Source organism: Ischnura elegans, chromosome 3 (genome assembly GCF_921293095.1).
Source record: "Ischnura elegans chromosome 3, ioIscEleg1.1, whole genome shotgun sequence".
Lineage (NCBI taxonomy): Eukaryota > Metazoa > Arthropoda > Insecta > Odonata > Coenagrionidae > Ischnura > Ischnura elegans.
The window spans coordinates 15454578-15466445 of record NC_060248.1 but is presented as its reverse complement, the minus strand read 5'-3'; the positions used below and the strand labels follow the sequence as shown (position 1 = coordinate 15466445).

The window sequence follows — 11868 nt, the reverse complement described above, 5'->3', positions numbered from 1 at the left end:
TGTGCAAATGACGGGAATGAAGGTAAATTTTAAACGATTTTTTTCGTTCATTCTTGTAACATCACAGTTGGGTGTTACAGTCATGTATCGTAAGAATTGCAAAAGAGTTACGGGCGTAACCCAACCTATATGGCAACATCAGATACTCAGCATTATTTACGCATTGGTATATCCAAACTGTCATATTTTCATTGCTTATCTCATTTCAATGTGAATGGTGACCTTCTTCAATGATGTAATTACCTTCATGATATGCCGATAACATCAAACAAATTCCTTTACCTAAAAACACTACTAGGTGAGCATGAAATCCAAGTATACCTCTTCTCTGGTTACTATCCTTCTCAAGGAACGACGGGAATCCCCATAGCTAGCTTATATATTGAGGAAATATAAAATACAAAAGGTTTACTTCTTTAAAGTCACTTTAACATTAACAACAATATATTTTTGTAAATGTTCTCCTAATAAGCGATGCCGAGAACCAGTCTGAATATTTCAATAGAATGAGAATGACCTCTCAGCCTCACACGAGGTGATAGCCTCATTCTTTGAGTGATATTTCTTTACGCATGTCTAATGATATCATTTTAGTGTTGATACATTAGAAAAGAAATTGAAACAGCAGGCTAGCTACGTAATAAAAATACTTTTGTTAGCTTTGGAAAAAAATTGCTCTTTAAGGTCCTTAAATAGGTGATGTCAGCAGAAAAAGGCATGAACAAATAAAATAGGCATTTTTAGGCACAACAACTTTCTTTGTTTCGTCACATATAATCCTAAATGAACTTATAAATTCATGATATTTGTTTCCGGAGTAAAAGAAAAAGAAGCATTTTAGGCAATGTCCTCAGCGTAGTTATCGCGGAAAAATTCGTTATCCGCAGAACAAAAGGGAATCATCATGGCCTCCTTTATAACAGGCCTTGACATGGTGAAATGGCAACGCTGTGCAGGGGTCCTACTGAGAAGTTCCGTCGCTATTGCGTTGTATGTGAAGCTTATGTACTGCGTGTGAATAACGCTCATTTTTAAGCGTCTTTAGCGTTGTAATTACATAATTTTGGAGTTTATAACGTTCATAAAGGTAAGTGGATTGATTTTATAATGCATTTATGGGTGTAAGTTGGAATGCGATGTGTATATTGTCATTTTTGAGTGTGGCCATGTGGTCGGCTTTTTGTGTTGGACAATTTAGTGTGCAGGTTTGAGATTAATTGTGATATATATCTTCTCCCATCATGTATGCGCGACGAAGGTGGGAATAGGATGTGTTCCCGCATTATTTCCTATCCGTCAATTTCAATCCATAATATTCTCATTCCTGGGTATACATGATAGTGTGTGATATAGTCATCTTTTGGATGTCATTTGTTGTGAAGTCATGCAAATATTGGATTTCGTAGAAATAGGCGACCTTTATTTATTGATTTGTTTTTTTACGATTGAAGACTATTAACGAGAGATGTAATATTGCATGATTTGTGGCCATTGAAATGTGTACTGAAATTCACATTGTTGTCGATGGACATCAAATAGAAGTTGTTATGAAGGGAATGAACTTTTGCTGTTGTGGCATAGCGCTTTCATTTGACTTACGTCTTTGTCCATGTTTTCATTCTAACGGGTGTCAATTTTACTTTTAAAGACGGCCCGGCGTTGTTGTGTGCCAGGTTGCAAGAGCAACTATTGTTCGGAGAAGGATAGTGGAAACGTCAGTGTGTTCTACTTTCCGAAAGATGAACGCCCTTCCATACAGCTCTCATGAAGTAATGTCTTGCCTTTTCTCATTAATTAATCCTTTCTTATCATTATTTCAGATTAACATTGGAAATAAGAGAATGGAAAAGTACAGAAATATGCTTGTATGATCATGAACACAATGGTAGACTTTGTTCAAAAGGAATTTGTATCAGCCAATGGATTCATAGCCACTCATCTGTTTGAAGCCAACTCTTTCCTGAAGGGGTATGCGATAACTTCGATAAATCCACCAAAATAGAGGAATATAGAGTTTATACTGAAGAATCAACATGAGACTGAGGTAGTTTCCCTTCCATACAGCTCTCATGAAGTAATTTCTTGCCTTTTCTCATTAATTAATCCTTTCTTATCATTATTTCAGATTAACATTGGAGATAAGAGAATGGAAAAGTACAGAAATATGCTTGTATGATCATGAACACAATGGTAGACTTTGTTCAAAAGGAATTTGTATCAGCCAATGGATTCATAGCCACTCATCTGTTTGAAGCCAACTCTTTCCTGAAGGGGTATGCGATAACTTCGATAAATCCACCAAAATGGAAGAATATAGAGTTTATACTGAAGAATCAACATGAGACTGAGGTAGTTTCCCTTCCATACAGCTATCGCACATAATGAAATTTCATTATCCTTGCTTTTCAGCTGATCACATATGTCTTTCTACTATTTCCTTGTTATTACTTTGGAACATTGCGAAGTAGACCTCATGAAATTGGGTTTACAGTTTGTTTTTAGTGATGGTAAATTGTCATGTATCTCTTCATTAGTTTTTCTAATTGAAGAGCATGATTTTGGGACCTTTTTGAGAATGAACTTTTTATTATTATATTTTTGAGAATGAACTAATACTTTGGAACATTGTGAAGTAGACCTCATGAAATTGGGTATACAGTTTTTTTTTAGTGATGGTAAATTGTCATGTATCTCTTCATTAGTTTTTCTAATTGAAGAGCATGATTTTGGGACCTTTTTGAGAATGAAAATTGCTGTCATCAAATTCTGTAAATGTGGATTTTATCAATGAGTTTTCTTTGCCTTTAACATTTGCACTACTCCATAATTATTGCTGTGGAACTTTTTCTTTTTAATTCAGAGGTGGGAAGAGATTTTTTCAGGCTGTTCACCCCTAAGACGTGTCATGCCAATAGTTCCTGCCAGTGCCTTTAATGGCTTTACTAATGAGTGTACTTATTTTTTTAAGTTCTATAATGATTTGCTTATTAATGGGTGTCAACTCAGAGGCCTACATGCGAACCTTTTTACCTAGCCATTCTTTCCTGATCTATTGGATATTTTATTAAAATATTTAATCCTGTTTTTATTTATAAATTATGTTCATTGAATACCATTAATGGAATAGAGTTTTAATGTAATGATAACAACCATTGAAAATTCATTAACATTATATTATGTCATTACGTTCTTGCTTTTTTGACTCCTCCTAGTTGATGATGATGTAAATTTATGAACTTTTTTACGTTACATTTCAGTTACCTTTTCATGGTGTTTCCTAAAGAAGCAAGGATCGGGATGCCTTCCGTTTACTGAAGGATATAGTTCAACATCATGATTTGGAATTGCAGTGAAAGGCTTTGTCTATTCCTTAAGGAAATGGAATGTCTACACTTGGAATGACTTTGTTCAGGCTTCTGTTTTGTGTTGAAATTCTCGAAAAGTGAAATACATATGAATTTCTTTGATGTATATTTACGTACTGGATTTTAAATATTTTTCTCATGCCTATTTCCTTGTTTACAATGAAATAAAACTTGTGAAATGTTTACTCCTTTCTCTTTTCTAATATCCTGCCACATATGGTTATTGATGCAGTTTCAGGACCGAATCTTAAAATTCTTAACCCAGCAGTAGTCATGGCGCTTCAAATATGCAGATCTGAATCTAGCGAATATGAACGTTTTAATTCTTAATGAGTGAGTTTGCATGCCAAGTTTTTAGTTCCTTACAAGCGTAATGTTTCCACAACGGGGAGTAATCCTTAAGATTTATCTAATTTTCAACTTACAAAAGTATGAGGGAATGTACAAATATCAGGTGAATAACAATGCCGCAAATCTGGAGAATATACATAACTTTCGCGGAAGGCTGGTTATTTCAAAGACTTATTAAGTTACTACCAAGGTGAGAAATTCAAGAGATTTACTTACTATGGCATTTACATGTATCAGACGAATTATACTGCCGTGAATTTCTCACTGAGAAAATACGTAGCTTACGCCAAAGACTGGTTCTTTCACAATAAAGCTATCGAATTTGTTCCAATATTCCGCAGATAAACTTAAGTTGTTAACGTATTATTTAGAATTCGTAGCGCTTGACAATATTACTCTAGTTTATGTGACACTAAGCGGTACGAATCGTATCTTTCCTTCGTCGCTCATCATTCATTGACAGACGACGCAGGAAGCAGACCCCTTACTTCGGGGGCTGGGCTGGGGGACCCCAGCCGCTTGGTAGGACCCCTGACGTCACGTAAAGCGATGGTGCCAAATTGCATGTCATGGCCTGTTATAAAGGAGGCCATGGAATCATCCATGTTGTTTTTAATACAATTCCTCGACCTTAAGTAATGGGTTGACAAAAGGGTCTATATATCTGATTAGCTAATATACAAAACAATTTGCGGTACCTAAATCCACAAAACAAATCTCTCTCGCTAAATACCGCTTTGCAAATTACGTGCAGATACAATATCTTTAAAATCATGTATTTTGTTAAGCTACATACATTTGCAGCGCTACTTCCTTAGTATTCGCCTGTGAGACGGAATCGTGGAAAGAGCTACTTCAGGTTTTATCCATCACATACTTATTGAATGAGTCAACGAATTCTTTGCTGAGATTGAGATTAAATTGCTCGAGGTGAACATCACAATTTATGTCGATCTTCAAAATTCGTGGCTTTGAATAATGTGTTCGTAATATGTTTCACAGTGTAAGCCTTTTGTTGGAAGTCGATATAAACCCAAACTATTCGTTAGTGCAAAATGGCGGTCAAAGTTATCTCCGTGCAGAAGAGGTATCACACAGCATTTACCGCGAATACGTCAGTTCGGGCGTTCAGCTAATAATATTTAAGGCTCGCGAATGGACACAGGAGATACCGGTCCGCCACTGAGTTCTGCAACCCTACCATGCTTCAATATACCACAACATAAGTCGCTCGAATTCTACCCGCGAGGCAGTATTTTGAGTGCTACTTGTGTAACGATCATCATTAAGCCGGTTTATACTATTTATTTGCACCCGTACAATGAATATTAAGCCTTAAAATGGTAATCGAAAATTAGAAAATTACCGTGAGCCTAAATATATACTTGCAGGATATTTGTCGCATGTTTCACCGAAATTAGGGATGTATAGGAACCAAAGAGACTAAACAGGTAAACGACAGGTAGTGTGAATCTTCGCCAAGAGATGGAACAACCATTGGGAGAAGCTCAGCGCCGTAGGAGAGTAACTGCGTCGCACATTTCCCAAAAACGGTTATCCCCCACCTATGTCAGTCCTCGGTCCACCCCTCGAAAGTGTCCCTTCTCTCCTTGACCACCCAGCACCCCACTGACACCCGAGACTCACTCATGGGTTACGAAGGATCGTTAGCTTTGAAATAAAATATCAAGTAACAAGAGAACAATAGAAGCGTGTATCAACGCTCCCCGTTTCTTGAGGCCAACTGTAACATGGGCCTCTTATTGTGCCCAAAGGTGTCTAACAATTACTTTCGTCAAATGATAAGATATTTTGATTGGATCGAAGTATTCGTGTTATACACATAAATCCAAATCGAATGAGACCAAACACGGTGTTTTTTTATAAATTTTAAGCAGGCTAAGCATGGAGTTAGTTTCTCCGTGAAATTTTAAAAATTGAAGTGGAATGGGGAGTTAAAAGGGATGGTGATCGGAGTCTCTTAGGCGGAGAAACATTTTTTGTCGCCCAGGAAAAGTTTCAAGTTATCTGAGAACAAATGATAAGTGGTTTATTCCGAACAGTCTGTCGCCCCTCTCCTTCCCGTAAGTTCTCCTCTATTCACGCGACTCTCTTCCTTTTCGCCAAACTTTGAAACAAGCTGTTAGTATGAGAGTAGACGTTGCTCTTCGGTGACAACCATAGGCGGATCTAGGAGAGGGCAGGGGGGCACGTGACCCCCCCCCCCCAGACCCTTAACAAATATGCAAGATTTTTAATACGGTCCCATTATCATTGCGTTCGTTTTCTATTACGATGTAACCTTGTGCCCCGGAGCAAAATGCTGGATACGGCTTGGCTTGTGCCCCCCTCCCCCCAGAAAGAAATCCTGGATCAGCCCCTGGTGGCAACCAATAAATTAACGCAATTGTTGTATCACTTCTGTTTTAGGTTTTACAATGCGCGCCAAATATAAGAAGGAATGAATCCAAATACGACTCGTTGTTAAACTGACATTATTTCATTTTCTTAATCATGGTACCGTAACTTTTGTTTATCGGTTTATCAGCGAACCATGTACTATTCCTTCAAAATATAGCACCTAAAAAGCATTGAAAAAGTTTCATTATATTAACATCCTATTTGTTTGCTCTTCTTGATGTCCTTTGAGCATGATTTCTTTTATTTATTTCCCCGAACGAGTTAGGTCACGAACCTTCTTCCTCTCTTCAACACGCCCTGCTATGGGTCGTGTTTTAGTCATTCTAATTATTTAAAATATCACCTAATTCATGCGTATATGCATATATTGGTTTGAAAAGTCGCATTTGACTACCTACATACGACATACATTGCTTACTAGAATGGCTTATATGGCTCTGATTGTTTTCTGCTAAACACAGTAAATTCAATAAATTACAACATGTTAAACTTAGAATTAACTATTTTTTCCTATCTAGCTTAGCCATCTGCACAATGTCCCGAGAGCTTCCGTTTGGGGTGTATGGCAGGGTGTGATCAATTGCGGTGAATCGGATTAAAGTTCAAGCCATCACTCGAGCCCGAGTATTTTCTCCTTGAGTTGGGCCCAAGGAGTTAGTGTTATATGAAGGGCCGACTCAAGGAAAAATATTAACCCGGTTAAACTGCCGTTGTCTCCAGGGGTTACTCCGAACTAAACGGGGGGTTCGGGCGTTTGGTCGTCCCCTGGCGATGTCACTACGTTCTATCGCCCATACTATCGGTATCTATCGCCCCATGTGCTATCAGTACCCATGACCCTGGCGACAGGGCCATTTATGTTCAGCGTAGGCAACTCGCGACACATACCCTCTATTTACGCTATTTCGGCGATTAATGACGTGATTTAAATGTTTTTTATTCAGCCGATTCTGCTCCAGCCATGTCTGAAATTGTCGAGGTAAGAAACATAGATCGAATACTCACGTTTTTTTATACAATCCCCTTTTAGTCAGTGGGGGTGGAAGGATAATGACAGGAGATAAGGGGAGGTTGTGCATGAGGTACAGCCACTCACCATTCAAAGTGCAGTTATGGGATAAAGGAGTGTATTTCATCCATTACGATCCAATGTTGCTTGTCAGTAACATCAAAATTTTTCGTCTGAAGATTTTCACAGCTTCTTTTATCTATGCTGGTGGTGGTTCGGGTATTGCTGTGTAGAAAACATTTTCACTCAACGTTTCACTCCTCCTACTGGGAGCTTTATCAAGAGAATGGAAGAAATTTATTCTCGTCCCGAGCTTATATATGTTTTTCGTTACCCATTGTTGTGCCGGATTTGAATTTTAGGCGATAGCCGTTGGTCATTATGTTGTGCTAGGAACCCTCTCCATATACGGCTGAGGTTATACCCATCCTCCCTATTAAAGTTATTAGGCCTTTTCGCTATTTCGATGGATTCACGTATAAGACGCGGATGATGTTCTTCCGTCTTCGCCAATACCCGTGTAGCGTCAAACATTATTCTATGCCCAGGGCTGGAGGCAAAATGTTCAGCGACAGCTGATGCGTCCCACTGATGTAATTTTAACGCCCTTTCGTGCTCCTTAAGCCTTTGGGAGATTGAACGCTTGCTCTGTCCCACGTAGCTTCTGCCGCAGCAGCAGGGAACCTCATACACTCCCATAGATTGAAGGGGAGGATGGCTATCCTTCGGTGAAGGTAGGATATTCTGAATCTTCTTCACGGTGCAGAAGCGAGTCTTAATGTTGCCTTTATGGAGGATTCTGGCGATTCTATCGGTGACCCCGGAGATGTATGGAATTTTAGCGTATGTAAGTGGCTTCTTCCCCTTGTGGCCGTCATCTTGAGGAGGGTGTTTTTCTTTCATTGTTCTTTTAATGAAAGAGACACTATAACCATTGCCTTTCAGTGCCCACATAAGGTGTTGTATTTCATCACTGATATGCTCAGCATCACACACGATTTTGGCTCGGTGGGTTAGCGTTTTAATGACGCAGGCCTTTTGTTGTGGGTTGTGATGCGATGTTGAATTCAGATACCTGTCTGTGTGGGTCTTCTTTCTGTACACTGAATGGCCTAGGCTTCCATCCATTTTTCTTTTAACCAGTACATCTAAGAAAGGGAGACAACCTCCTTCTTCGAGTTCTTTTGTGAATTTTATGTCTGGATGTACTGTATTTAGATGTACGTGGATTTCCTCAAGTTTTTCTTTTCCATATAGCCAGATCACAAAAGTATCATCCACATATCTCATCCAGCATGATGGTTTCTTCTCGCTCGTCTCAAGTGCCTTCTTCTCGAAAAACTCCATATATAAATTGGCAATCACAGGTAAAAGTGGGGAACCCATTGCCGCGCCACTTTTTTGTTCATATATTTGCCCGTTGTAAAGGAAGAAATTGTTTCTGAGCCAGAATTCTACCAATTCTGGGTAGTCTTCTGGTAGTCCATCACCTGTAAGAGTTTTTAAAATTTCCACTGAATCAGGGACAGGAACTTTGGTGAACAGCGACGTGGCATCAAAGCTGACTAAAATATCTCTTTCGGTCACTCGAAGGTCTTTCAGGATCTCTATAAAATGCGCCGAATTTTTTTATGAAGTAGTCCGTTCTACCGACGAAATCCTGGATGCCTCTTGAGAGATAACGAGCTAACTTATAGGTCGGCGAACCAATGGTATTTACAATAGGTCTCAAAGGTGTACCTTCCTTATGGATTTTTGGTAGACCATATAAGCGTGGAGCTCTGGATGCGGAGGGCATTAATTTCCAATGATTTTCCTCGGGAATTGAAGACCTCTTGATCAATTCTCTCACTTTGCGCTCGATTCCGGCTGTCGGGTCTTTATTTAGTTTCTCGTAAGTATCGTCATCCAAAAGGGAGAGAACTTTCTTGCCATATTCTTCCTTATCCATGATGACCGTTGCATTGCCTTTGTCAGCTGGAAGTACGAGGATGTTGTTATCACACTTTAATTCGTTCAAGTAACGTAGTTCAGCTGCTGGTAAATTTAATTTAGGCGTTTTAGAACGTCGAAGCACTCGCACAATGTCATGTCTCATGCTGTCAGGCTTGTCTGGAGGAAGTAGACGTATAATTTCTTCCATTCTCTTGATAACGCTCCCAGTAGGAGGAGTGAAACGTTGAGTGAAAATGTTTTCTACACAGCAATACCCGAGAACCACCACCAACATCAAAAATGTTTACATTTTCAGCTCCATTCAGGAAAGATTTAAAACTGCGTGTTCTTCTGTGCAGTATAGTTTAATGGCGAAATATTTAGCTGCCACAATAATTATGACTGGGTAGAAAATTTTCGCTTTTGAGAGAATTAGAAGTCTTGTAATTTTATTTCTTCCAGAAGCAGCTCTGAGTAGGACAGGTTTAAAAGTTAAGAGATTTCGTGTATCTACGCCGGATAATGCCGCACCACTACGTGACAGGGCGTGTGATATTAAATAACGTGATGTGAAATACATGAGATTTACGTAAAATTTATTTAATTTAATAAATTCTGAAGACGCCTGGTGTGCCAATAAATCACACGGGACTGATCGTGTTTTGTAATATTTCGTGGGATAGTATTACCCGTCTCAAACTTTAGTCCTAAACATGAAATATTCAGGATATTAATGGGAGTAAATCTTTTTCAGTACTTACTGATATCTCTTATGTACATGAGGTTTTCTCTGAATTGGTCGCATCTTGGGATGACACGGCATTACGTACACGATAACAGAGGATGAAGTGGATGGGAATAGCGACAAGGAAAGACCTGTAATGAGATATATGCAACATATGGTTAAGGGAGTTATAACAGAGGAATTATGTAAGTTTTGTTAAATGAACTAAAGAGAGAAGTTTAGAGGGAGCCTGGTCAAATTGATATTTGGATGAATCTTTCTTGATGTTGATGATAGACAAAATACGAAGTAGGGTGGTGATTGTGCTAAAAAATTAATTTTGCTCGTAAGGCGACTAATTCAATGAGGGAACCAATGTGTACTTGCCTCCGGCTTATTATCTTTACATATTATCTATCTTACTATCTTATCTATCCTTCGAAGAGTTTTCAAATTTGCTAGTATTCACGTTGTGAATACGAAATCGGAATCCACTTCCATGCACACGAATATTTGGTTATTTATAATAACGGTTTTCAGGTATCAATGCATAAAAATCAGCAAAGGCAATCCAAATTTCAAGTTGATGGAGTGGTCGTGCCAAAATCGATGCAACTCCCAGTACTACTCGCTTACATTCATAACGGTGAAACACAACCTATATATATTCCTTCAGGAGCCACGGATCGATTGTGGCGGTCCGAAATTTCCTGTGTCCATTCGCGTGCCACCCCTAACATGGAAAGTTGTAAAACGCCCGAATTGAAGTCCCAACAGTGTACACTGTCCGGTACCTCTTCTGCATGGAGATAACTGAGACCGTCATTTTACCAAGTTTTTATTATACTCGCTTTCTTGTTTGTCCTTCCTTGAAAAATCTTGCAACTCAAATTTCGACCACATTGATTACCTATCATTTACCTATAGAAATTTACAGGATAGATCGGAACTGGATAACAATGCAATTTAATTGTTCTTTTTCCACGAACGGAACAGTATTACGTGAAATATTTAGAAATAAAAATAATGCCTGGATGTCAAAAAATGGTCACCAAAATGCAGGCGCTGCGATCATTGTAGCTGTATTCAACTGACTTTAAAACATAATAGCAATAACATCCGCCATAATCTAGTTGTGATAGCATGCAACAGCTGTGTTGAGCAGTCATAGATCGAGATTTTAGAAGTCTTTTTATGCAATGCTTTTAGGTATAGCAACAACATCACTGAAAGTTGTTTCGACAGCTCCTAGCCGTAAAGTATGTATCTAAAAAAATAAACCCATTAGGAAGTATCTCGATTTTATGTGTAATGTTTGAGCAAAATAAACGTATTTGAAATTCTGTCCATAAAATCGTATGTCAGAATACCAGTCTGCAAGGCCATATCTCAGCCAATCACTTGTGTGAATAATTAATTGGAAGAAATTTTTCATCTAAAAAAATATAGCTGTTATTATCTACCATCGTTCGTTCTGTAAAAATGGTCCGTATTCAATACCTAATGTGACATTAGTAACTATAAAGGACATTTCTCATCCAGTAAGCAAATGACAATTGTAAACCAAACATTTTCTTATTATTATGATTTTTAAATTTCACACTTCATTTCTGAATGCTCTTGAATGCCGCTAAAAACAGGCCAATAGGGTAGTTTCCGTCATCAAAGAAAACGAAAGGCATTGATTGCGATTCGTTACCCACCATTAGTGTATTCGTAATATGCAAATTATTTGGTTTTATAAATTCCAGTAGAGACGAATGTTAATGGTCAATTTTAACCTCATTTGAATAAAGGCCAGATTAGCGGCCATGCGATGCCACTCCACGTGACGACACAGGGACCTAGATTCTATACGAGTAGATAGGAGTTTAACATCGTCTGAGATTACCAATGCATGCATGAGGCAAAGAGCTCAGGGAAACATTTCTCAATAAAAAGCTTTCAAATGACGCAAACTGCATTAAAAATATGTTTTCCGGCCCTGGTGATTTTTCCTTTTCAAGAAACAAGATTTGTAAGACATGGTTCTAAAATAAAAATCAAAATGATTTTTTTCAAGC

The 11868-nt window shown here is 38.4% G+C and overlaps 1 long non-coding RNA gene across 2 annotated transcripts; it reads left to right on the top strand.

Annotated features, from left to right (window-relative positions):
- The first annotated feature begins 929 nt into the window (after positions 1 to 929).
- On the top strand, positions 930 to 3548 carry LOC124154965. 2 transcript variants are annotated; one of them, XR_006864065.1, is made up of 3 exons: positions 930 to 1087; positions 1821 to 2044; positions 2126 to 2361. It is a non-coding gene; the product is annotated as an uncharacterized LOC124154965 (long non-coding RNA). The 2 variants fall into 2 exon arrangements; XR_006864066.1 differs by lacking the exon at positions 930 to 1087 and adding an exon at positions 3258 to 3548 and having other exon boundaries at positions 1643 to 2044; positions 2126 to 2349.
- The last annotated feature ends 8320 nt before the right edge of the window (positions 3549 to 11868 follow it).